Source organism: Pantherophis guttatus, chromosome 3, assembly GCF_059756535.1.
Source record: "Pantherophis guttatus breed Tessera chromosome 3, ASM5975653v1, whole genome shotgun sequence".
Classification (NCBI taxonomy): Eukaryota; Metazoa; Chordata; class Lepidosauria; order Squamata; family Colubridae; genus Pantherophis; species Pantherophis guttatus.
Genome location: NC_142065.1, coordinates 62134526 through 62159670, shown reverse-complemented (window position 1 = coordinate 62159670; position 25145 = coordinate 62134526). Strand labels below are relative to the sequence as shown.

The 25145-nt window shown below is 36.7% G+C and overlaps 1 long non-coding RNA gene across 1 annotated transcript in view; it reads left to right on the top strand.

Moving 5' to 3' along the window:
• The window catches only part of LOC117664206 (uncharacterized), a 49068-nt gene extending 24217 nt beyond the window's left edge, over window positions 1-24851 (top strand). The window contains exon 5 of the long non-coding RNA XR_004590962.3: window positions 24431-24851. This is a non-coding gene — a long non-coding RNA (uncharacterized LOC117664206). The remainder of the gene's footprint in view (window positions 1-24430) is intronic.
• Window positions 24852-25145: the final 294 nt, after the last annotated feature.

Genomic DNA, 25145 nt, shown 5'->3' with positions numbered 1-25145 from the left:
ATTGTTTACAGATCCAATTCAAGCTGCTGTTTTTGACCATTAAAGCCCTTCATGGCATGGAACTGGGTTATCTGAGGGATGGCCTCTCCCCAATTATATCACCTCATCCCAATAGATCTGGAACTTCTACAAGTTCCATCTGCAAGGGACCTACATTTGAAGAGTCCCAGGAAGTAAGACTTTTCTGCTATGGCACCTACCTTATCATATGTTCTCCCCAAACTTGCTGGGAATTTTCAAGTAGGCCCTCAAAAACTGGTTGTAGCATCAGGCTTCTTAACGATGTTTTTAAATTTTTAATACTTTTTTCTTGCCTTTAATTATTTTTATAAACACACCCAATAGTTTCCCCATACAGTAACAACCCTACAATATGAGTTGGGCTAGCTTTCATGCCTTAGGCAGGATTAGAACTTGCAGTCTTCTGATTTCTATCCTGATATCTTAACCTCTAGGCCAGTGTTGGTGAACCTTTTCGGCACTGAGTGCTGAAATGGGAGTGCATGCGCACGTGCCAGAAACCAGAACAGCAGCCCCCCGATGCGCATATGCGTGCCAGGAAGATGATTTCCGGTTTCCGGTGTGCACATCCACACCAGCCAGCTGGTCTTTGAGCATGCATGAGCACCAGAAAGCGGAAGACCAGGTGGCCCGTGCACATGCACGTGCCAGAAAACAGAAGATTATCTTCTTAGTGCATTGGGTAGCTGCTCTTTGGTTTCCGGCATTCCCGCGCGCGTGAATACCAGCTGGCCAGCGCACCGGAACCTGGAAGAGCAACAGGCAACAGCTCCGTGTGCCACTTCCGGCACGTGTGCCATAGGTTCACCATCACGGCTTTAGACTGAACAGGCTCTTTTGGGAATCCCAGAGAACTGGCAACATTTAGGGCAGCTCCTCTATTGTGTATGATATTTCTCTTTCCATTTGTTGTTTGTATATTTTAATTTTTTCCCCTGATTTTTAATTTATAATAATTGTGTCCATATTTTTATGATGTTTTATAATGTTTGCTTTTTTATTGTGGTTTTATATTGTTGTATGCTGCCTAGAGGCATTTTCAGGAAGATGAATGACTACATAAATTTGACAAATAAATAAATAGTAAAGCACGATCTGAATCTCACATACAAGTTAACCATTAACAATAGGAACAAATCCACAGTTGGAGAAGTCTGAGATATTAATGTGTGTGATTGTGAACTTTTTTTTGAACTTGAAAATGACCCATACTTTGATTTTCCTTTTTTCTTGTTTTTTTTTTTTTAAAGAAAATTGTATTTTTACCTGTGAGAAAGTGAAGAAATGGCTAGCAACAAGAAAAACTTGTAGATCTAGTAAGGACATTCCCAGTATCTTCCTAACTGGAAACAAATAGAATTTACTGCCAAAGAAATCACAGTCATAGTTTTGCAGTGAGATCTGGACTGACAAGAAAATATAGCCAAGGGTCATGGATTTGTAATTTGAATACTAATTTTAGCTTCAATATTCCAGAGTGTCAGAATAAGCCTCTTCAGACTCTTCTCCCTTAGCTCAGATTTCATTCCAGTAATAAAATTACAATGCACAATATATTTTAAGGTCTGGTACAATGCAGATTGCCTCTCAAATAAGAGAATACCTGGATATTACTGTGTCTCCAGTCTGCATCACGAATAGCCTAAGCTGAGCTTGCCAACCTGTATATGAATAATGAGCAAACAAATCCTTCATAGCATTGGTGCAGAATCTACATTTCCTTCACTGCTTCTTTGGATCTTGAGAATAGGGTTGTTCTTCTCTGTTTTGACTAATAGATTCATCTAGGAAGTCATCTGATGTTATGAATTTAACTGGAAAAGAAGTTTCTAAAATGTGAAATCTCCTTTCTCCAACATAATCAGATATGATGTGATTTACTTTGGTTTAATGTATTGTGGATCCAGATACTGTGGTTCAATGTAGCAACACCGCATTTTATGGGTTGAACTATGGTTCATTTGACTAAATAAATACTGGCTTTGCACAATGTGCAAATGTAGCCAATTACCCGACTTGGTTGTTTCAGCTTTCAGACTTCCTCAGAAATAAATTTTCAGTTTCAAGAGGGAATTTTTTAAAGAACATCAACAATTGAACAATTATAGTATTGAATAATTTATTTGAAAAATATACATTTCTGAAAATTCACACATAGAAGAGTAAACAGGAAAAATGACTTAACTCTATTTTTATTTAATTAAAAATTATTTGCATTTATTATAAAGCATTACTTGATTTATTATATGAATATTTCATACCCCAGGCAGAAAAGATAACTCACCAAAATTTAGACTTTGGAAAAACAGGGAATATTTAAGGACAATATGTGAGTTCTTTTGTTTTAAAACAGCAGTCCCCAACCTTTGTGACTTGGTGGGGTGGGTGGGTGGAGAGAGGAATCGGGCGGCGTGAACTTGACTTGTGCGAACGGCGGGCTAGCGCCCATGCGTGCATCTCAACTTGCGCAAGTTGAGCTACGCGCACTGGCCCACCAGTTGTGAAACCTGGATCCAAATAGGCCACAGTCTGGTAGTGGGCAGCAGCAGGCGTGGGTTCTACTTACCTTTACTACCAGTTCACAATAGGGCCGTGCATGCGTGCTTGCTTCGCTCGCATACTCTTGTGTGCATGCGCAGAAGCGTTTTGATTACGTTGGGCTGGGTGGGCGGTCTAAACCGGGGGCAACCCACTACTGGGCCGCAGCCCAGGTGTTGGGGACGCCTGTTTAAAGTATAAAGGGAAAATTGAAATAGATATTGAAAGGGAGGGAAAACACTAATGTATGAGCTAATGAGGTATATTCTTTCTTGAAATGTCTAGACTTCTGGATGCCATCATTTCACATTCTGATACTGGTTGTCTTGATCCATATCTCGGAAATATATTGAGCCAAAATGGAATTTCAAGTGCACACTTTAATGTTGTGTATGTTGATGTACTTGACAATGAAGTCTAATGTGTGTGTAGATACTGAAGTTTTCCAATATTAAAAGCTCTGTGACAAAAAAATAACAAGGGAAGAGAAGGCCACGTTTTAAATTTATAATTTAAATTTTATTAACTATGCATAGCATTTGTAACAAAAAATGCAGTCATTTGCCTCACAGTCAATATTGTTAATCGGAGTTTTATTACGAGCAGGATTGTTACTTTCCACTAAAGTGGATTTCTTAAGTTTCTTACAGACCAATGTCATACAGCACAAAGATTGTGTGTGTGTATTTTAAAAATAACATCCATTGTAAAGAGAAGTCTGAGGTCAAGATGGTTTAGAACTGTCCAGGTGGCTCCTAACAATACTTTAATATCAGGCAATCTGTTCCAATAACAACTGGCTCAATGCTATATTTATTGCCTCAAGCACTCAAAGTCCTTTTCTTTTTTGAAAGTGAAGTGTATTGCATATAGAGAAATAACATGGGGGAAAATATCCCATGATTATGGAAGGATTCACTTGTAATCTTTGCAGAACTGAGAAAAATATCAGTACAAATTACAAGCTATCAAAATTACTGAGATGAAAACTCATTTTATCTTTCATTAGATCCAGTTTACCTTTGTTAGAAGAATATATCTCAGCAATTTTAACATTATTTAAGTCATGACAGAAAGACACACATCTTATATTTATCTTCCAATTTCAGATTACGAGTTTGGAAAGGTGACATATGATGATGCTTTTTAAAACAGAATAGTTTCATGTGCAAGGAACACATCTAGACTGCAGCTACAGATGATGTACAATTCAATTTTTATTTTGTTTTGCATTCATAGTATAATAAATAAGACTTTAGCTGCTACCAAAAGCTATGCCAGCTACTGTAGAAATTCAATTTATAGTTGCATATTTTTAAATAGGGAGCTTTTGAATTCATTTGATTAAATTCTGCTTTCTTGTGGCCTTAATGAGAATTTTAATTCTCAACGGATTTTCACTAGGCCCAGTGGAAAAATGAAACTATTAAATTTCAGTAAGTGCAAGAAACCAACTCCTTTGGTCTTAAATAAAATCCTTAAGTGAAGCTGCATATATTTAATATTGTTGTAATACATATTGGCAGAACAATAAATTGCTTTAGGATTTACAATCTATTCAATCCTGCTTTCCATTATAAAACAACTTTATTTTCTAAAGAGGCAACAAAGTTCCACCCCAATCCATCATTAACTAAAGAGATTATATAATTTAGAATACTATATTAACCAAATAATAACTTAAGAAAATAATGAAAATAAAACAAATAAGTAAAACTACCGTTTGTCAAATTATATATATTAGGCTGCAATCCTCTACCAGTTTTGTGGAGTTTGAGATAATTTAACTGCAATTAGAAAAATAGAATTTAAATATTTCGCTCACCCCCTCCTTGGGAACAGAATCTTTTTCAATTTCTTTAAAAAATGGTGTTTGTGGTAATTTTATCAGTAAGGTCTTGAATCTGGAATTCAGTAGTTAAGGTAAATATTCTGGCTCATTCCAAAGCCCCTCATTCAAAGGATCTGCACAGTCTTAATATGTGTCAATGGAAACAATGATCTATAGTATTTATTTATTTATTCATTTATATTCATATCATGCCTGTCTACTGAAACATATTAATATAGAATTGAAATTAATAACAATATGCAGAGTATAAAGGTAAAAAAATAGAAATGAGAATAGTGCTAAAATGTATTAATAATTGAAAGCCCTACTTTCTGAGCGTAGACTGAGTGGTAAGCAAAGGGAAGAAGAGCCTTTTTCACATTTATTATACAGTGGGGCAAAAAAGTATTTAGTCAGCCACCAATTGTGCAAGTTCTCCCACTTAAAAAGATGAGAGAGGCCTGTAATTGTCATCATAGGTAGACCTCAACTATGAGAGACAAAATGAGAAAACAAATCCAGACAATCACATTGTCTGATTTGGAAAGAATTTATTTGCAAATTATGGTGGAAAATAAGTATTTGGTCACCTACAAACAAGCAAGATTTCTGGTTCTCACAGACCTGTAACTTCTTCTTTAAGAGACTCCTCTGTCCTCCACTCATTACCTGTATTAATGGCACCTGTTTGAACTTGTTATCAGTATAAAAGACACCTGTCCACAACCTCAAACAGTCACACTCCAAACTCCACTATGGTGAAGACCAAAGAGCTGTCGAAGGACACCAGAAACAAAATTGTAGACCTGCACCAGGCTGGGAAGACTGAATCTGCAATAGGCAAGCAGCTTGGTGTGAAGAAATGAACTGTGGGAGCAATAATTAGAAAATGGAAGACATACAAGACCACTGATAATCTCCCTCAATCTGGGGCTCCACGCAAGATCTCACCCCGTGGGGTCAAAATGATCACAAGAACGGTGAGCAAAAATCCCAGAACCACACGGGGGGACCTAGTGAATGACCTGCAGAGAGCTGGGACCAACGTAACAAAGGCTACCATCAGTAACACACTACGCCGCCAGGGACTCAGATCCTGCAGTGCCAGACGTGCCCCCCTGCTTAAGCCAGTACATGTCTGGGCCCGTCTGAAGTTTGCTAAAGAGCATTTGGATGATCCAGAGGAAGATTGGGAGAATGTCATATGGTCAGAAGAAACCAAAGTAGAACTGTTTGGTAGAAACACAACTCATCGTGTTTGGAGGAGAGAGAATGCTGAGTTGAATCCAAAGAACACCATACCTACTGTGAAGCATGGGGGTGGCAACATCGTGCTTTGGGGCTGTTTCTCTGCAAAGGGACCAGGACGACTGATCCGTGTACAGGAAAGAATGAATGGGGCCATGTATTGTGAGATTTTGAGTGCCAACCTCCTTCCATCAGCAAGGGCATTGAAGATGAAACGTGGCTGGATCTTTCAGCATGACAATGATCCCAAACACACCGCTCGGGCAACGAAGGAGTGGCTTCATAAGAAGCATTTCAAGGTCCTGAAGTGGCCTAACCAGTCTCCAGATCTCAACCCCATAGAAAACCTTTGGAGGGAGTTGAAAGTCCATGTTGCCCAGCGACAGCCCCAAAACATCACTGCTCTAGAGGAGATCTGCATGGAGGAGTGGGCCATCATATCAGCAACAGTGTGTGCCAACCTTGTGAAGACTTACAGAAAACGTTTGACCTATGTCATTGCCAACAAAGGATATATAACAAAGTATTGAGATGAACTTTTGATATTGACCAAATACTTACTTTCCACCATAATTTGCAAATAAATTCTTTCCAAATCAGACAATGTGATTGTCTGGATTTGTTTTCTCATTTTGTCTCTCATAGTTGAGGTCTACCTATGATGACAATTACAGGCCTCTCTCATCTTTTTAAGTGGGAGAACTTGCACAATTGGTGGCTGACTAAATACTTTTTTGCCCCACTGTAATTGCTTCTCTGAAAATGGGTGGTAAGTCAAGTTCAGTGTTATTAGCATTGTGATGTCACTTTAAAAGTTCTGAAGTTTTCACCAGTGATTTTATTTGTTGAAATGCTAAACAGCGGGGAGCCTGGAGCATGGAAGCGGGGACAAGGAGCCTCCATGAGTTAAATCCTACTGAAGGACACCAAGGACTATGCTATCAAAACCTGATGAGAAATTCCAAAGAATTAGCAATTCAGCATTGAACCATCCAGCTTCTAGTAGAGGTCATCCATCAAGAAAGCCTGATTAAAATAGATCCAGAAATCATTATCTTCCAGGAAGGTTTAGAATTGCAAGACCATCAGTTCTTCGGTCACCTTTCCTAGCAATGGCATGTTTGAGAGCAGGTCTATAATTGCATAGATCTCTGGTTCAAGGAAGGGCTTCAGTGGAGCTCTTATCAATGTCTATTTTAGACATTAGAGAGAAACAAATCTCCACTCCTGCACTCACCCCAATCCCCAAGTAATATTACTTCTTAACCATGGGGCCAGAAGTCAAATCTGAATAAGTAGGTACTACAACTTATCTTTCTACATATCTCTACTTTTTCTGGCTTAATGCTTTCCATAAGTTCTGCTTGTTATTTCTAGAATTCCCAGCACTATAAATTAATCCAACTGGGAAACCTGAATTTTAATTTCAGCAGTGGATATTTTTTTCTCTCATCATTGTATTCAAAATTCTGTGTAATCGGGTGAAATGTTGAGATTTTAAGTATAGCTACAGACACCATCTTCCAGGTAACTAAATAATTTCAGTATCATTTCAAAAGTAGTTACTATGAATATCTAAGGAAAGACAGACTGCAAATTCTAATTCAGCCTGATGTACAGGATGCTATACACTGGGCAGTAAAATAATTGCATTGTTAAACAACTAGAACACCAGTATATATGGCTTATTTGCTACTGTATATGTGTTACAAGATGTGCAGCTTCAGCTAGGGAATATTCATTAGGAATAAAATAGCATCATTATTTATTCTTTCCAACACTGAATTTTTAAAAATTTAATATATTACCATATCTCAAGAAGCTGCATAACCTGATAATTCTAGGACAGTTTACCAAGATGATTGGGTTCAACACCACACTGACACTTTTGATATCTGTGATGTCATAAATGATACAAAATGCAATTTCTTAAATTCTGTAGAATTTAAATGATTTGATACATTAAACTCCTCCCCACCCCCAAGTGAAGCATAATATATAGGAATAAATTGAAGGGAAGTGATATTCTTTGCATAAGTGGCCATTCCATCACTTACATGAATATGAAAATTGTGTTTGTGTGTCTGTTATGTTATTACTCGAACGGGATCAGTTTGTAACGGTATGTGAGAATGACCTTGGGAGACAGGGGAGTCACAGCCAGGGGGATTGGTTGGAAAATTGACCTGCAGAAGGAATGTGCGCATGGCAAACACCTCCCTAGTTTTGGGGGCTGTAAAAGCAGCAGGAGACAAATCTTATTTTCAGACTTGCATGATTGTGTTAATGTCACCTTACAATAATGGAGAATTAGCTCATCTGAATGTGCTTCCTGTCTGGATTACCTTGCAAGGCTGACACAATTTTACATGCATTTTAAGAGCAAAGGGTTCCCTAAAATCATATGTATTCAATAAATGAGACATCTGAAGGACGTAGTTTGTGCTTACTTGCTCCCACTCCAGAGTGCTTGGCACTTTCAGAAAATGCTGGCTCAGTCTTTGCCTTTGAATAATGAAACAAAAAACCGATGGTCAGCAAAGTGAAGTCATTAAGAATAAATCAGCTCTGTTTCCATCCAGAAAGAGCTTAATGTTACACTTTGCAGTACACCATTGTAGCTGTGCTTGGCTCTCATATTGATTTTTCCTCCTCTCCACAGCAGTGAACATACAGAATCAGCAGGTTCCCTCTTGCACTCAGTCACATTAAAACAAAATAATGAAGAAAAGAAAAAGAAAAGAAAAAAAAGACAGTAACTTCAGAAGCCTGGTATGTGGAAGCACAACTGTGACACCTGGTCCTGACCAATGCATAAATATGCATAAGCAAGAGATGAACTTGCTGATTCTGCATGTTCATGGTGGGGGATGTACAATCAGCGGGGAGCAATGACCTGCATTATTTTTGCAATGCAGAGTTGAATAGAATCCCAGTAGAGATAAAAACCTGATATATGCCAAATACAGGGAAGCCTGAATCCATTTCTGAAATTCAAAACCACTTCACATTCTAAAATTGGCTGAAGTAGGAGAAAAGCATCTGTTTCCATGCAAAATGCTGTTTTAGCGTTTTAGACCTGATACATTTTGTGACTTTTCTGAGAAAACATCTATGTAAATTCTCTGTTGCTTAATTTTTTATTCAGTCTGATTTTATTGGTTATGAGTGAAGGCTGGTAGTAATTTCATTTACTTTTAAAATTTTTGACAGACAGACTCCATTACACTTTCAAGGGTATGAAAGGAGCTTTTACTTTGCACCTTTCAACTAGCAAAGTTGTAACAGTGAACATCAATTCCTCAATCACTCTTTTAATTAGACACTCCAAAAAGTGAGAAATGGAGTAATGGATGTCTAAGTCCCACTATTAATAACACAGCAATTTGCTGTATGTTTAGACACTTTGAAATCCTACTCAGTTCAGAATCTATAACAAGTACTGTTCATGGCCATTAGTTTATTCAAATTTAAATAATTATACTCCAAATTTAAAAACATTCACAATATAATTATAGTTTAATACATATATACATATATATATACTGGAAATTTAAATTCCAAGTATTAACCAAAATTATTTGAAACTTACATAAAATTATAGTTCTTTGCCAAATGGAAAACAGAAATCAGACTGTTTTTATATTCACTTAGATGAAAATTTAAGTCTTTGATAACTCTCAGTATCGATTGGTCTTGACACTTCTAATTTAAAAAAATAAAATTTGAAACAATTTAAAATAAAATAAAAATTGAAGGCATATTGCAAATATGATTTGATATGTTATTTTATCTGTTGTCAAATTAAACAACTAAAATTTGACATCTAACTTCCCATTACTAGATACTACCTGCTCTTTGGATTCAAGCGTAGACAACTATCTGAATCCTGCAAGCTATATGAAATATCTAACTCCAGATAGATGGTGAACATCTTTGCTGAATTATTTTTATAATCTATAGCCATCTTAGAAAATGTTGTTCTTTAAATATGATTAAAATAGTACTCCATTCATGTCGGAAGCTTCTACCAAGGCACTTCTGGGTTAAAAGGATTAGCCGGTGACATCATTGTTGCCCAGGGGATGTCTGAGGGGGCTCCTTTCATGTCCGTTATTTTCCCATCGAAGTGGTACCTATTTATCTACTTGCATTTGCATGCTTTCAATTTGCTAGGTGGGCAGGAGTTCATTGAATTGACTGGAGTTCATTCCATTACTCGGCTTTCTCTTGGGATTTGAACTGTTGAACTGTCAACTTCTCAATGGCCTTTTGATTTAGTGTCCTAACCCCATGAGCCACTGCAATCCATTAAATATGGCTATGGAACATTTGAATATTTTTTGTTGGTTTTTTTGAGTTGTACTAGTTCACAAGCATGGTTGCCTTAAATCTTCAAAATCTGCAGGTGAAATATGCCTATTTTTTTTAGGCAGATTGCTTATTCAATTAATTTTGTAGGTCACACCCAAGACTCTATCAAGGTCTCAATCACTTGCTTCTCTAGCTATAAATAGTAAATTCCTTTTCTTCTCAGTGTCATTTATCATTCTCCCACACTTCATTTTTTCCAATAGAACGCTTGAAAATATGGTATGTACCTTATCACTACATTCAGCAAAAATATCTTAAAACATTTTAATTTTAATGTTATGACCTACAACAACACTGGAACATGGGGGTCAAGATGGCAATTGTGATTGCATGTAGCCCTGCCCCAAAGGGCTCGAACTGCATGTTCACAGCCACTATATTTCTTTTAATCCCAGCAGCCCTGCATACAGGTTAAAGAGGTTCAAAAGAGATTGAGTTTTGAGTGATTCTAAACCTGATTTAAAGAGCAGTTAAGGCTTAAAAAATATTGCACACGTATTTGCTGGTGCTTATTTTAAGCATGTCATATGAACGTGGCTTTTATGCTGAAGCTTCAGAGTTAATTAAAGGATGAAGAAGTTATAACTTAATTGTCTTATTTATGGTTTATACCAACTAAATAGGAAGTAGGCCTGGATGGAGGAGATATACTTCACTATATTGTGATGACAATGTGCTCCATTTCAGTACTTGAGTTTGGGCAAATCCACCTCAGCTGAGTGCCTACCTTTGAGAAAAAATAACTTATTTCAACTTTTGTTCCTATTTTTCAGAGATTTTGTTTTACAAGTACCTTAGAACATAAAGGAACTCTGTATAAGAAGCATATTTTGGCTTAATACCAGAATCTATGCCTTTTATTTTGAAGGCAGATAGGTTTCACAGGGTAGCGTACACTGTATGCTAGAATGTAACACCCACAATTTCTTGTATTCCTATCTGAAGTATGCCAACCTGAGAAAGATAGCTTTATGAAGGCATGCTCCAGATTTTTGAATATACAGACATCATATATGCTATTGTCTCCTTTCTTTAACAATTTCAATGATCAAAATATGCAAGTTGTCTAAATAACCTGAGGAAAGTGCTTGTGTATGCTAGTGAGTTTTATAATACTTCACTTCCAAAGACAAAATTCCACATGAAGTTTCTGTTATCTCAAAGCACTCTTTTCCAATAGCATTCTTATTCACTCCTAAAGTTGAATGCCTTGCAGGTGGAAGTGAAGTTGGTATTATTTTTATGCAATTCAGGATTACAGGGTTGTAAAAAGGGAGTTGCAGAGAATACTATCCTCTTGCATAGACACTCCAGACTGAATACTTTATTTAAAAAAAAGTTTATTCTACTTTTAAATCCTTTATTGTACATTGAATTTGCAAATCTGCAGCTTTGAGAGACTTTTAGCAGGAAAAAAAGGGTAGTAGAGGCAGATACATTAGGAAGATATGACCCTTCCCTGGTTATAACTACAAGAAACCTCCTTAACATCTATGGGACTGCCTGCCTGCCATATTGGGCAACTATAAATGGTATACTGAAGGTCCCATCTAACAGGAGAAAGGAGGAACATGGATCAAAATTCCATCTTGGTGATTGTCCCCACATTGCAGAACAGATGCCAGAAGTATACAGGTAGTCCTTGACTTACAACACTTCTTTTAGTGACCATTCAAAGTTACAACAGCACTGAAAAAAGTGAGTTATGACTATTTTTCAATTATGACCTTTGCAGCATCCCCATGGTCATGGAATCAAAATTCAGGTGTTTGGCAACTGGTTCATATTTATGACCGTTGCTGTGTCCCAAGGTGATATGATCATCTTTTGCTACCTTCTGACAAGGAAAGTCAATGGGGAAGCTTAACAACTGAAGCAAGAATGAAAATCACAACAAATGTCTCACTTAACAACAGAAATTTTGGGCTCAATTATGGCCGTAAATTGAGGACTACCTGTACCTGGCCCCTTTACTTTAGGCATTCAAGAATGCCTTTTTAATATTGTTGCACACCATTCAGATTCTCTAGCTTGTGTCGTTAAAAAAAACACTGAAATAAACAAATCAATGGACTTTAAAAAAAAGGCAGGACAAGTCTTTTCAGGCACCCGATAAGTCAGAGCTCTTCCACGAGCCTTAATTCTAATGTACAAAAGAAATAAACTGCATATTCACAGATCAGTAAATTCTCTTAATGTATTTAATGTACTTTTAGTTGTTACTTTCTTTTAAGGGAAAGCGTTTGAAAGAACCATGGTCAAAAGATATTATCAAATGTGCAATCATTAATACTTCAGAATGTATCAGCACAGCATGTGGCCTGTTAAATACCCTCGTGAGATACACCACAGTCAATTTATCGGTGTGGCTCTCACCTTTATAAATTTTACAGGTATTCTTTAGATCTCTATACAAATGGTTATAGTTTAAAATATAACAACTTGTGCCCCTGTGTTTTCTGTTGATATAACTATCATAACAGAGGGAAGGACCAAAGGAACTTATGCAGGCCTGCTTGCATAAGCATTGAATGATGCATCCATCAGATAAAATTGCTTGGATTGATTCCAAGTTGGACTTTGCCTATGCAGGTCTTCTGAAATTGATTTAGGCCGACTCTAGTGTAGTTGGTCCTGAAGACGTGGACAGGGTCCTTGGGGCTGTTAAATGAAACCACCTGTGTATTAGATTCATAGCTCTCCAGGGTTTTCTGAGATAAGGTGTGGTTCCAATCAGCTGGTGATGAAAACGATGAGGTGGTTCTGTTGGCTCTTAAAAAGGTGGTGATCTGAAACCATCTCTGGATCCAACAGCACAATTTTTATCTTGTCTTCCTCCATTCCTAGGGAAGGCTGCTGAGGTGGTTGTAAGTTTACAGCTTCAGAAGGCCCTGGTGAAAAATTGATTATCTGGACCCTTTTCACCTGTGTTTCAGATTAGGATGTATATTATAATAGGCAGTAGGAATATTTTTGAGGACCAGGAGGAAGAGCCACAGTCAAGAGTCAGATAAAAGACATCTGAGTCTCGGGCAGAAATGTAATTTCAGAAAGCATCTCAAATTTGACCTTCCTTAGTCTCATGTCTGTAAAGAGGGGATGGGGAAAAGCATGTTCAAACTTTCAAGATTCTATTACTGTAACCTTATAATAGTAGGATTAGCATTCATAACACTGGATTCCTAGTGAATCCATTTTGCAAATTGCAGAAAGGGATAAAGAAATGCCATGTCAAAGACATTGATGGCATAAAATCAGAAGTTCAATGTATTTTATACCAATACAATTTACAACTCCATACCTTCTTCTCACAAACCATCCTTGCTTGCATGACCATCTATACATTATTTAATACATTGCCTTTCTTTCTTACCTTGTCTCCAATATGAATTTATATATATATTTAATTGCATTTATTCTCACACCTTCCTTCCATCATATACTGCTCTTACTGAATAAAGTCTCCAGTCTTCAATGCCATATCCATGTAAGACATGCCAAAGATGTAAGAAGTTTACTTTAACATGTTTTCCTCATTTCTCAGTAACTTACTGATGAGCAAAACACTAGTCTGCACATCCCTTCCCTGGCATAAAGCTTCCCAAATTTTGCTCCTTGTCATCTTCTATTTTGATAGAATTTCAATTCTAAATACTCAAAATACTCCACTTTCCCAGGCACTTCTACCATCTAATACCTACCTAAAATTTCTCAGATTGTTTCTGCAGCTATAGGTCCTGCTTGTTGTCTGCATAGAAAAGAGTAGTTTCTGTGTGTGAGAGAGAAGGGGGGAGGGAGGGAGGAGAGAGCGAGCAAGCGCTTTGTTCTTTGTTTCTATATGCATAAGCTGCTTGCCTTACCTGTAAAGAGATGAGAGAAATATTTTAGTAGTGATGTATAATGGGTAGTGCCAGTTGATCTCATTTCTTTTAAATGTCCCTAATGGCTTAATTTATTTTACTCATGCTGACTTTCTTTTTACCTGATGCTTCTTTCATACTATTTTTTGTGCTGTTTCACATTATTTTAACTATGAGGGTCCCAAAAGGTAAGCTAAAAGGGTATATAAAAAGGCAAATAAATAAAATACCATGGCCATTATATCACTTTTTGAAAGCATGGTAATTATGGCAGAGACTTTGTATAAATTCCTTGAAATGCTTGCGAAAGTGTAATGTTCCCATTTCAGATTAAGGCAGAGTGAAAAGAAGATTTTTTTCCCCAAGGAAATTAAAAAAAAAACCCAAAACACCCAGAATAGTTTCAGTGAACAGAATGATTGTCTTATAATACTTAGGCAGTGAAATGTATTTGATATTATTTAAGGTGGTTTATGCTTACATGGTGCTATACTGGATAATGCTTTTATAAACCTATGAATTCCTTTGGAACAGTGGTACGACAGCTCTTGCTGTCATAAGAGGAATTTTCACTGAAGATTAGATGTCTGAGGAAAACAGCTGGTTTTGAGACTTGGTTCTATATCTGGAATTGCTTTAAACTCTCATGTTAAGAAAATACCACGTGATTCACAAGATGAAGACTGACTCTTCCGAAGATGTATTCAGTTGAAAAATTACCTTCTTTATGATCAGAGGTATTCTAGAATAGGCATGCAAAATTTTTAGCTGACTTGCATAGGTCACAAGAAGTTAAGAGGCTCTGTTTTCCCCAATTTTTCAGTACCAACACTAGTTTTAAATTAGCTTTTGGCCAATGTAGCTGCTATTTTGCATCCATGATGTTGGATATCTGGTCTTTTTGTGGAGTTTGCTTTGACTTTGTGCTGCTTTGTCTTATTCTATATTTGTACTTTTGGACTGAGCTGGTTCACTGTCTGTTCCAGCATTCTCAATTTTTCTAAGCAAATTAGCTGGCCATGGTAATGAAGAGAAAAGCAGTGGGGTGGTGGGAGCAGGCAGCAGAGATGAGATGAGATAAATGATGACATGAGCATTAGGATGTTACAGTCTAATCTCTTCCCATTTAATATGTCCAATACGCTCCCACAGAGAGGGTCTCCTCAGTGTGCTGTCGGTCAAGCAATGTCGACTGGCGACCCCCCAGGGGGAGAGCCTTCTCTGTGGGGGCACCCGCCCTCTGGAACGAACTACCCCTAGGGATACGACTGATCCCGGACCTCCGTACTTTCCGTCGAGCTCCGAAGACTTTCTTGTTTCAGCGAGCCGGGCTGGCTTAAGATTTTAATTAATTAAGCCAATTAATTGGGTAGCCAAATTGATTTAATTATTTTTAAAAATATTTTAATTTTCATACTGTATGTATTTTAACCTTGGCTGTTCACCGCCCAGAGTCCTTCGGGAGAAGGGCGGTATAAAAGAAAAAATAATAAATAAAAATAAATAAATAAATAAATGTACAACATGATACAAACTGAAAAAAATAAAATTATGTAGATTACAGAGGGATTAAAGTAGTAGTATCGGTGAAAAGAAAGTCCCACTGTATCTTGCAAGAGTCCCCCATCTGAAAGAATGAACACAATACCTGAAAGAGTGGATGAGATTTTTTTTGTTTTTTGTTTAGCAAGGTGGCATAGTTTCAAAGTTTTAATACATTCTCAAAATAGAGAAATGGAATTGGATTATAAAAGGCGATCTTTTCCTTTTCACTTTTAGATACTGTAGATACAGATACTGTAATTCTTCACGTGAGAGGAGATGGGCATGTGCTTTCTGTCTATTTTTCTCCAGTCATGTTTTTCCTCCTATATCTTCTCCCTTATTCCCCAATGTAGGTCAAATGTAGGTCAAATAATTCACAGGAACAAAACTAGGATCCTTACCTCAGTTGTTCCCATATACTTCAAATTATTTGGAAACAGAGAATCTTCCAGATTTTTTCCCCTTATATATTATATTAAAAAGATTTATGTATTAAAAAATATAATATATTAAAAAATATTTATGATGGACTTTGAGAAATTTCAGTAAATTCTCTTTAAGAAATTTTTTAAAAACCCTCATCCATTTGTACAATAGAAATTCCTCAATCACAACTATTACATGGAGTGAAAAAAGCTGCATTTTATCTGCTTGCCATGTCATATCTAAAAAACTCAGGAACACAACTATGGTTCTATATACAGAAATTCAGTCCCAGAGCTTGTAGAGCTATAGCCTAGAATCTGTTGATAATGGATGCTTGTTTATACTCTCTGCATTCCTGTTCTTCCATTCAGGTAAATTCTCCAAGTTCTCCAGCCCTTAACTGAACCTTGACTGGGGATATGTTATTAGTTGAATGTCAAGGTTCTACAGTAATAAAGATGTTTCATGGTTTTGTACTCTGAAAGCTAAGGGAGTGCTTCTCCCAAAATATATCTGCTCTAATGTCAACATTCCATAGCTGAGGGAAATATTTTATCTACAGGGATATTGGAGAAAGCTTTCCCTCTTGTGGGAATTCTGAACTTGATGTCGCAAAACCTACCGCCAAAAATCTTTTTTCCCACGGTACTAGTTTTTCATTTCATTTCAGGCTAGTTTTTCATTCACTTGGACTTAGCAATCACAGTCGGAGTGTGCCTCTTGTCCCTGACGTGTCACTCTGTTAGTATTGCTTGTTTATTACTGAGTGATTTATTATTTAGTTTTATAGCTCTGTCTCATTCTTATCGGCTCTAACTGGTTACAAAAGCATCTGAATAATGATTTGGCTATAAATATTGTTAATAAATAAATACAAATCTTATGAAATATTCTATGTACTCATGTACAAACTTATTAGTGTCTCAGACATTCATTACTTGGTATGCTGACCCAGAGGGCTGAAACAGGCTCAAAGTCCCTGTCAAGTATATACTCATTCAGTGACCGGTAATGAGTTTCACCATGTAATGTATAAAACTGGGCAGCCTTATTTTCTAAAATAGTGATTTTAGCACAAAAGGAACAGACAGCTGCTTCCCTATAGCAAATCAAAGGCCTGCTCGGCATTTGAATAAAGTTTTAAAATAATATGGCAGCTTTTCCCATAGAATTACTGAGTGAAAGGGGCTATTAGGTCAGCTAATGGACTTTCTGTTTAGTGGAGAAATACAAATTAAAGCATCCCTGAGAAGTGACAGTCTAGACTGTTTGAACATATCCAATCTTGGAATTAATTCCTGTTAAATATATTATATTATATTATATTATATTATATTATATTATATTATATTATATTATATTATATTATATTATATTATATTATATTATATTATATTAATTATATTATATTAATTATATTAATGTTATATATTATATTATATTATATTAATGTTTTATTATATTATATTAATGTTATTTTAATTATATAAATTTTATATTTTATATCCTGCGCGAGCTGCACTGGCTCCCAGTGGTCTTCCGGGTGCGCTTCAAGGTGTTGGTTATCACCTTTAAAGCGCTCCATGGCATAGGGCCTAGCTATCTCCGAGACCGCCTGCTGCCACCGACGACCTCCCATCGACCCGTGCGCTCCCACAGAGAGGGCCTCCTCGGAGTGCCATCAACCAAACAATGCAGGCTGGTGACCCCCAGGGGGAGGGCCTTCTCTGTGGGGGCTCCCACCCTCTGGAATCAGTTGCCCCCTGAGATAAGGAGAATCCATGACCTCAGTGCCTTCCGCCGTGCCCTTAAAACCTTCCTTTTCCAACAAGCCGGGCTGGCCTAATTCTTTTTAAGTGTTTTTAATTGTTTTGTTTATTGTTTTAATTAATGGGGCCAAATTTATATATATATTTTAACTGTATTTTAATATTTGTATTTGATGTTTTTATTTGGCTGTTCACTGCCCTGAGTCCTCAGGGAGAAGGGCGGTATACAAATTCAAAAATAAAATAAAATAAATAAAATAAATAAATATATTATTTTATTTATATATTACATAACATTACATAACTTTATATTACATTATATATTTTTACCCCACCTTTATTATTTTTATAAATAACTCAAGGCAGTGAACCTTTCTCTTCCTATTTTCCCCACAACAACCCTGCAAGGTGAATTGGGCTGAGAGAGAATGAATGGCCCAAAATCGGCTTTCATGGCTAAGGTGGGATTAGAAATCACTGTCTCTAGCCTGGTGCCTTTATCAGTAGACCAAAGAACTTTAATAGCGTTATTATTTTAAGTAGCACAGCATATAATGGGAGATAATATGTAGTATAACACAGTTAAGCAAAACTAGTTATTTGCAGTAAATTACTGGAAGAGACTGAATAATAGTTAATTAAAAGAAGTGCTCTATTTTGTTCTACCTTTTGAAAAATAATACTTTATTTGGCTTTATTCGTACTTGCATCTTGCATTTTCAAGTTACATCTCTTATGTGTTTCCCTCTGACTGAAATAATTATATATGTCTCTTCCATAGCTTATCATGATCTCTTGGGGGGTGGGGCGGGTAGCACTAATAACCAGCCAGATGGTCAAGGTGCCCTTCCACTAAGGTTGTGGAAGAACCACCAGTATCAAGTCATTCCCTCCAAAGGTCACTGCTACAAGGAAGTTGCATGCAGTATCACAAGAAGACTGACTTGGTAAGATCTACCATAACTAAATGAGGAGGTGCAAATATTGACGCATTCTGCAGATTCTTAGCCCTTAAAAAACACTAAATTTGTATCTGTGCAGAAGCCCATTTGCAGCTATAGGTTCATAAGGTAACAAAAGATAAGGGCATTAACCTTACTTAATAAGAGTATTACCATAACGTATATATCAAGATATGTATTCTATTTATCAATTGCTGATATGTGAAACTATAAATAATGACCACCACTTGTATTTCAGTAATATTCCAAGTACCGTATTTTCCGGCGTATAAGACGACTGGGCATATAAGACGACCCTCAACTTTTCCTGTTAAAATATAGGGTTTGGGCTATACTTGCCATATAAGACTGCCCCTCTTCCAATGCACACCAAATAAAAATTAAAAAAACATCAACTGGCTCACCTACAATGTAAAAGCAGCTGTGCTAGACCCAAAATGGCCCCTGTAACAAGCAGGAACCTCACACAGCCACAAAAAGCCCCCCCAAAAAACTTTCACACTCTAAACGCACACAACACAACACAACTGGCTCACCCACAATGTAAAAGCAGCTGTGCTAGACCCAAAATGGCCCCTGCAACAAGCAGGAACCTCACACAGCCACAAAAAGTCCAAAAAACCAACTTTCACACTTTACACACACAAAATTCCACATACAGCTTTGTGAGATTTTGTGTGTTTGTGTAGTTGGAGTGAAACACTACAGAAACACACTAAATCTCAGAAAGCTGCACAAATATTATTTTATTTTATTTTATTTTAATTTTTATATGAAAGCTAAATTTAAAACTTCCTAAACGGCTTCCTAAATGGCTAGGTCTAAAAAAGAACAACTAAAAAAAACCCAATTGACTATTTTTTTTAAAGCTCCCAAAGGGGAAAAATCTTACCCAATAGAACAGGGGTCTCCAACCTTGGCAACTTTAAGACTTGTAGACTTCAACTCCCAGAATTCCTCAGCCAGCTTTGCTTTGCTGGCTGAGGAATTCTGGGAGTTGAAGTCCACAACTAACTCCTTGCTTGATTGCAGGCAGGGAGTTGCTTGCTTGCCTGAATAGATTCAAGCAAGCAAAGCAAGGCAAGCGTTGCGATTAGCAGCTGAGGTAAGCAAGCTGGAGGGGGAAAACTTTTTCCCTTTTACATGGCTCTGGCCATCCCAGCTGAGTTGCAGGGAACTCAGCTGGGATGGGATCGACCGTCAGAACTGGGACCGTCAGAGCCATGGTTCTGGCGATCCCAGCTGAGTTGCAGGGAACTCAGCTGGGATCGTCAGAGCTGGGATCCTCAGAGTAAAAGGGAAAAAACTTTTTCCCTTTTACGTGGTTTCTGGCGATCCCAACTGAGTTGCAGGGAACTCAGCTGGGATCCTCAGAGCTGGGATCCTCAGAGTAAAAGGGAAAAAACTTTTTCCCTTTTACGTGGTTTCTGGCGATCCCAACTGAGTTGCAGGGAACTCAGCTGGGATCGTCAGAGCTGGGATCCTCAGAGTAAAAGGGAAAAAACTTTTTCCCTTTTACGTGGTTTCTGGCGATCCCAGCTGAGTTGCAGGGAACTCAGCTGGGATCGCCAGAGCCATTTAAGGCTCGTCAGCCTGGTTACAGGAGAACTACACCCGGCGTATAAGACGACCCCCGACTTTTGAGAAGATTTTCATGTGTTAAAAAGTCGTCTTATACGCCGGAAAATACGGTAAGTGAGAAATTTTATTATTTTGATGCTAAAACTGCAAATGTTAAGATTACCTTCTTAATTCTATTTAACATGGCTGAGGCATTCATAGAGTAATTTGTCATATTTGAAAGTACCATTTGAAAGCTTTGGCAAAAAATGGATTTAAGATGCTGATACAAGTTTATTACACATTGAAGTGTAATAAGAAGTGCAGTTGATCCAGTACTGTACAGAAAAAAGCATAGTTAGATGACCCAGAGATGAACACATTTGTTGTTGTTTTTATGATATTTTACAATATGTTTGCTGATTTCCACAGCCTTGTTTAAATTCAAACAAAGACCTTTTTACATCAACGCTGTAGCATTTCATTTTTTAGTTGTACATTTAATTCTCCACAGCAGATGGTGATGAGTGGGTGAAACTATATATTTGTGACAGAATCCTTATCCTGCAAAATTAAAAAGTCTCATACTGAGATTTAAAACTCAAACAACCACACACACACACACGCGCACACACATTTTAAATGCAAAATTTGTTTTTTTAGTATTTATTTTAATGAGTAAATAAATTTAATCATGCCTTCAGGACTCAAAATACTGTTATAAATCTGAAACTCACTTGTAAAATAAGTGCCATATTTTCAGTTGGAACATTAGGCTTTTTCAGATGTTGCTATGAAGAAGGTTGCTAAGAAATTTAATTACTTTTTAATAATGCATAGTAAAATAGAAGTCTAAAACTTTACATGTTTTCCACAAATTTTCATCTCCTAGACATCACTCAACCCCCCCCCCCAAAAAGAGATTGTTTGCTTTCTGTATAAAATATGAATGTTCTTTCAAACTTTTTGAAGCTATTCTGCCACACCATCTTATCAGAAGCAGCAGCCCACACTCAATATATTAAAGAAAGTATAACATTAAATTGCAACTTTCATCTCAAAAAAATGTTACAAACACATCTTCGGGGGCAGAAAGTACTACAGGTATCTACTCACAACCTCTTGTTTGGTGACCTTTCAAAGTTACACAGCACTGAAAAAAATGACTTATGACTGGTTTCACACTTCGGACCGTTGCAGCATTGCCATGATCATGTGATCAAAATTTGGGCGCTTGGCAATTAGCATGTGTTTATGACAGTTGCCCTGCAAAGCAAAGTCAGTGTGGGAGGTCCAGATTCGCTTAATGACTGCATGATCAGGTTACAACTGCAGTGATTTGCTTAACTGTAGCAAAGAAAGTCTGTAAAATGGGTGCAACTCACTTATTAACTGTCTGGCTTAGCAACGGAAATTTTGGACTCAATTGTGGTCGTAAGTCAAGGACTGCCTGTACTGCATTATTCTACTTAATGATACTTCTTAAATTATTGTGTCATTTTTAAATAAGCTACCCTTTAATACATTTACATACATTTTACACAATTCAGTGTAGCAACTTACATTGTCACAACACATCATTATCACTAATAACAGTTCAATATATGTTGGAGCTGCTGATACAATTCTAGAGAGGAATTAATGAGTATGTCATCTGCACCTCTATAATTGTCTGGTTTGGTTCTGCAACCCAACAAGACAGACACAGACTTCAAGGGATAATTAGAACTGCAGAAAAAACAATGGCTACCAACCTGCCTTCCACTGAGGACCTGTATACTGCATGAGTCAAAAAGAGGGCTGTGAAAATATCTACAGACCCCTCACATCCTGGACATAAACTTTTTCAACTCCTACCCTCAAAACGACGCTATAGAGCACTGCACACCAGAACAACTAGACACAAGAACAGTTTTTTCCTGAACGCCATCACTCTGCTAAACAAGTAATTCCCTCAACACTGTCAAACTATTTACTAAGTCTGCACTATTAATCTTCTCATCGTTCCCATCACCCAACTCTTTCCACTTATGACTATATAACTGTAACTTTGTTGCTTGTATCCTTATGATGTATATTGATAGTTTCCTGATTGCTTATTTGTACCCTATGACTATCATTAAGTGTTGTATCTCATGATTCTTGGTGAACATATTTTTTCTTTTATGTACACTGAGAGCATATGCAACAAGACAAATTCCTTGTGTGTCCAATCACACTTTGCCAATAAAAAAAAATTATATTCTATTCTATTTAAATGATTGAAAAATGATTAGAATAGAAAAATCTGACGTGAAAATGGTATGGAAGAGAAACCAAATGAAGATAGGAAATTCCAATGAAGTGGGTAAAAGGTAAACATTTGAAGAAAATCTAATATAGCTGAGGATGTACTTTCCGTTTTAAAAATATCAATAACTTGGTAGCATTCAACTAACACATTTAAACATAAATAACTGAATTACTGACATAATTATGTATCATAATAAGCCTTCTTACCAGAAAAAGATGTCAGCTGAAGACAGTATCAGGATCAGTAATATTTAGCAAAAATGAAGAGCAGAGATAGACTGTAGCAGTTAACTTGTCAGTAATAATTAATAATGGTTATCTGTTTAGCTGAAATAAACTAGAACTCATTAAATAGAGAAGTTGGTTAGTGTTCTGCCCCAGCTACGGACCCCAAAGAATGCAGCACACACAAAGTCTGTACAAATCTTAGTTTACTAAAATCAGTCTATTTCAAACAAAGGCTGTTAATTAACTTTCTTAACAGCCTACAAGAATCCAAAGAATAAATAATTGTAATCTTACTATGGTTGGCAGAAAGCCCAGAAGCAATTTTCAGGAAACTGATAAGAGAACTAAGATCCAGATGCAAAGAAGAGTGAATGAAGTTGTTCCCTGCAAATTGCTTCAGTCGTCGTCCTTCCTTAAATAGGCTAAGTGGCCAATTAGCTCCAAGCCTTACTCTCGAGGAGACCTCCTCCTGAGGACCCACTCCTGCCTTTTGGCAGCTCTGTGCGCCCATGCATCGAGAAGAGGCTCCCCCTCTTCATTTATGGGAGCTTCTGGAAGTTCTGAAGGCCCTGGCTGAATCCCCGCCTCTGGCACCACATCTTCTCCAGCCTCCTCATTGTCTGACTTGAGTGCCAGCTGCACAGGCTGCTGGCGCAACACCACACCAGCCTCCTCGCTGTCGGAATTAGCTACTAGCTGCACAGGCCACTGACGGGCCATAACAGTTAGACAACAATGCCAGAGATAAGAAAGGACAGTACAGTTACCTTTTGTTCAGCAATCTTCTAAGGCTAATTTAAAAGTTAATAGGAACTTTAAAAAATTCATTTAAACCTGGTGAGTTGTGATGTCTTCTCGGAAATATATGCATTTAATGCAAAGTTTAAGGCTGATTGGTGGGTCCTGTACCACATCTTTTTAAAATATTCTACTAATAATTTATCATAGCTATGGGCTAGAGTTGTTTAAATAAATGCTGCTTACACAGAATCAGCACTTTTGCAAAATGAAACGTTGCTTTATTAGCTTACTTAAATGTTTGAAAAAATAAACTGGTCAAGTAGCGATGATAACACATCATAATTTTGAATATTAACATCTTGGCAAACTGTAAGATGTAAAGTAGTGGTTGGATATTCCTTGTCCACAATCAAAATGTCCCTCCCTTTTGCAAACGGTACTTTTAAAATGGTACCATTTAAAACGCATTCCTCTACTATAAGAAGTGAACTTTTAGATTCAATCTTGAGATTTTTTATAAAAAAGCTAAGAAGGCACGACTTTTTGATTGGTAATTGATTGGTAATAGCAGGAAGTCGCAAAGTATTTTCATAACTTAAAATTAGAATCTCAAAATATTTTAAGAAATAAATGGAGAATTTGATAATTTCAAATTACTAATGGTTTTCCCAAATATCACAAGTTATTTACATCTCAAGTAAAATATTATATCAATATTGTCCTGAATGATGTGAATATAGTTATTGATAATTAAACATACTTTATAGTGAACATTAAATATTAGTAAATTTACAGATCTATATTTTTTTGTGCACAGATCCCCAATATTGGAAGGTTCCTCTAATCTATAATAGGACAATTTAAGGAAAACAAAATAGTGTGAATTTTTTTAAAGTTTCCCCTGTAGTCTTCATGAGGCATGATGATAAAGAAAGGAACAGCAATGGGGGGAGGAAAGAAAATGATTTGAAAATATGAGCTGAAATGAGAAATATAGTATATAGTGTATAACTGACCTTCTCATCTTTCTCCTAGCTGATTGTGAGGTCCTGGAATGCTGTGCATGTAATTTTTTTTTTTTTTTTTGTAAAAATTGACTACAAGCATGAAAATCTGCAAACAAGAGGATGGAAAAAAAATTCAACTTTCAATGACATCTACAGAATAAGGAAATCAAGTTAGTTGGGAAGTACTACTTAGAACATTGACCATTGTTAGTACAGTTAATCCAGTTCTATTTTATTTCTTCTATGTAAAAAACATTAGCCAGATTTATGAGCAAAAATGCAGTCTTCCACTTCCAATGGTCTTATGAGTACTGGCACTTTAAAAAGGATGTTTCTATTTTATGAAAAGCCTCTCACATCAACATTTCACTAGTTACGTACAACATATTTTTCTCTACAATGCAACAAATAATGTTATTTAATAAAGCCTTGAACAGTGGAAAGAAAACTTTATTTCCTAACATGAAAATAATTATTCTTACAAATATGGCAGGTATCTTGCAAAAAAAAAAAAAAAAAAATGTTCAGGTAATTCTTGACTTACAACCACAATTGAGCCCAAAATTTCTGATGTTAAGTGAAACATTTGTTAAGTGAGTTTTGCCCGATTTTACCACCTTTCTTGCCACACTTGATAAATGAATCACTGCAGGTATTAGTAAATCTGGCTTCCCCCTTGATTTTGCTTATCAGGTTACAAAAGGTGATCACATGACACTGGGACACGCAACCATTATAAATAT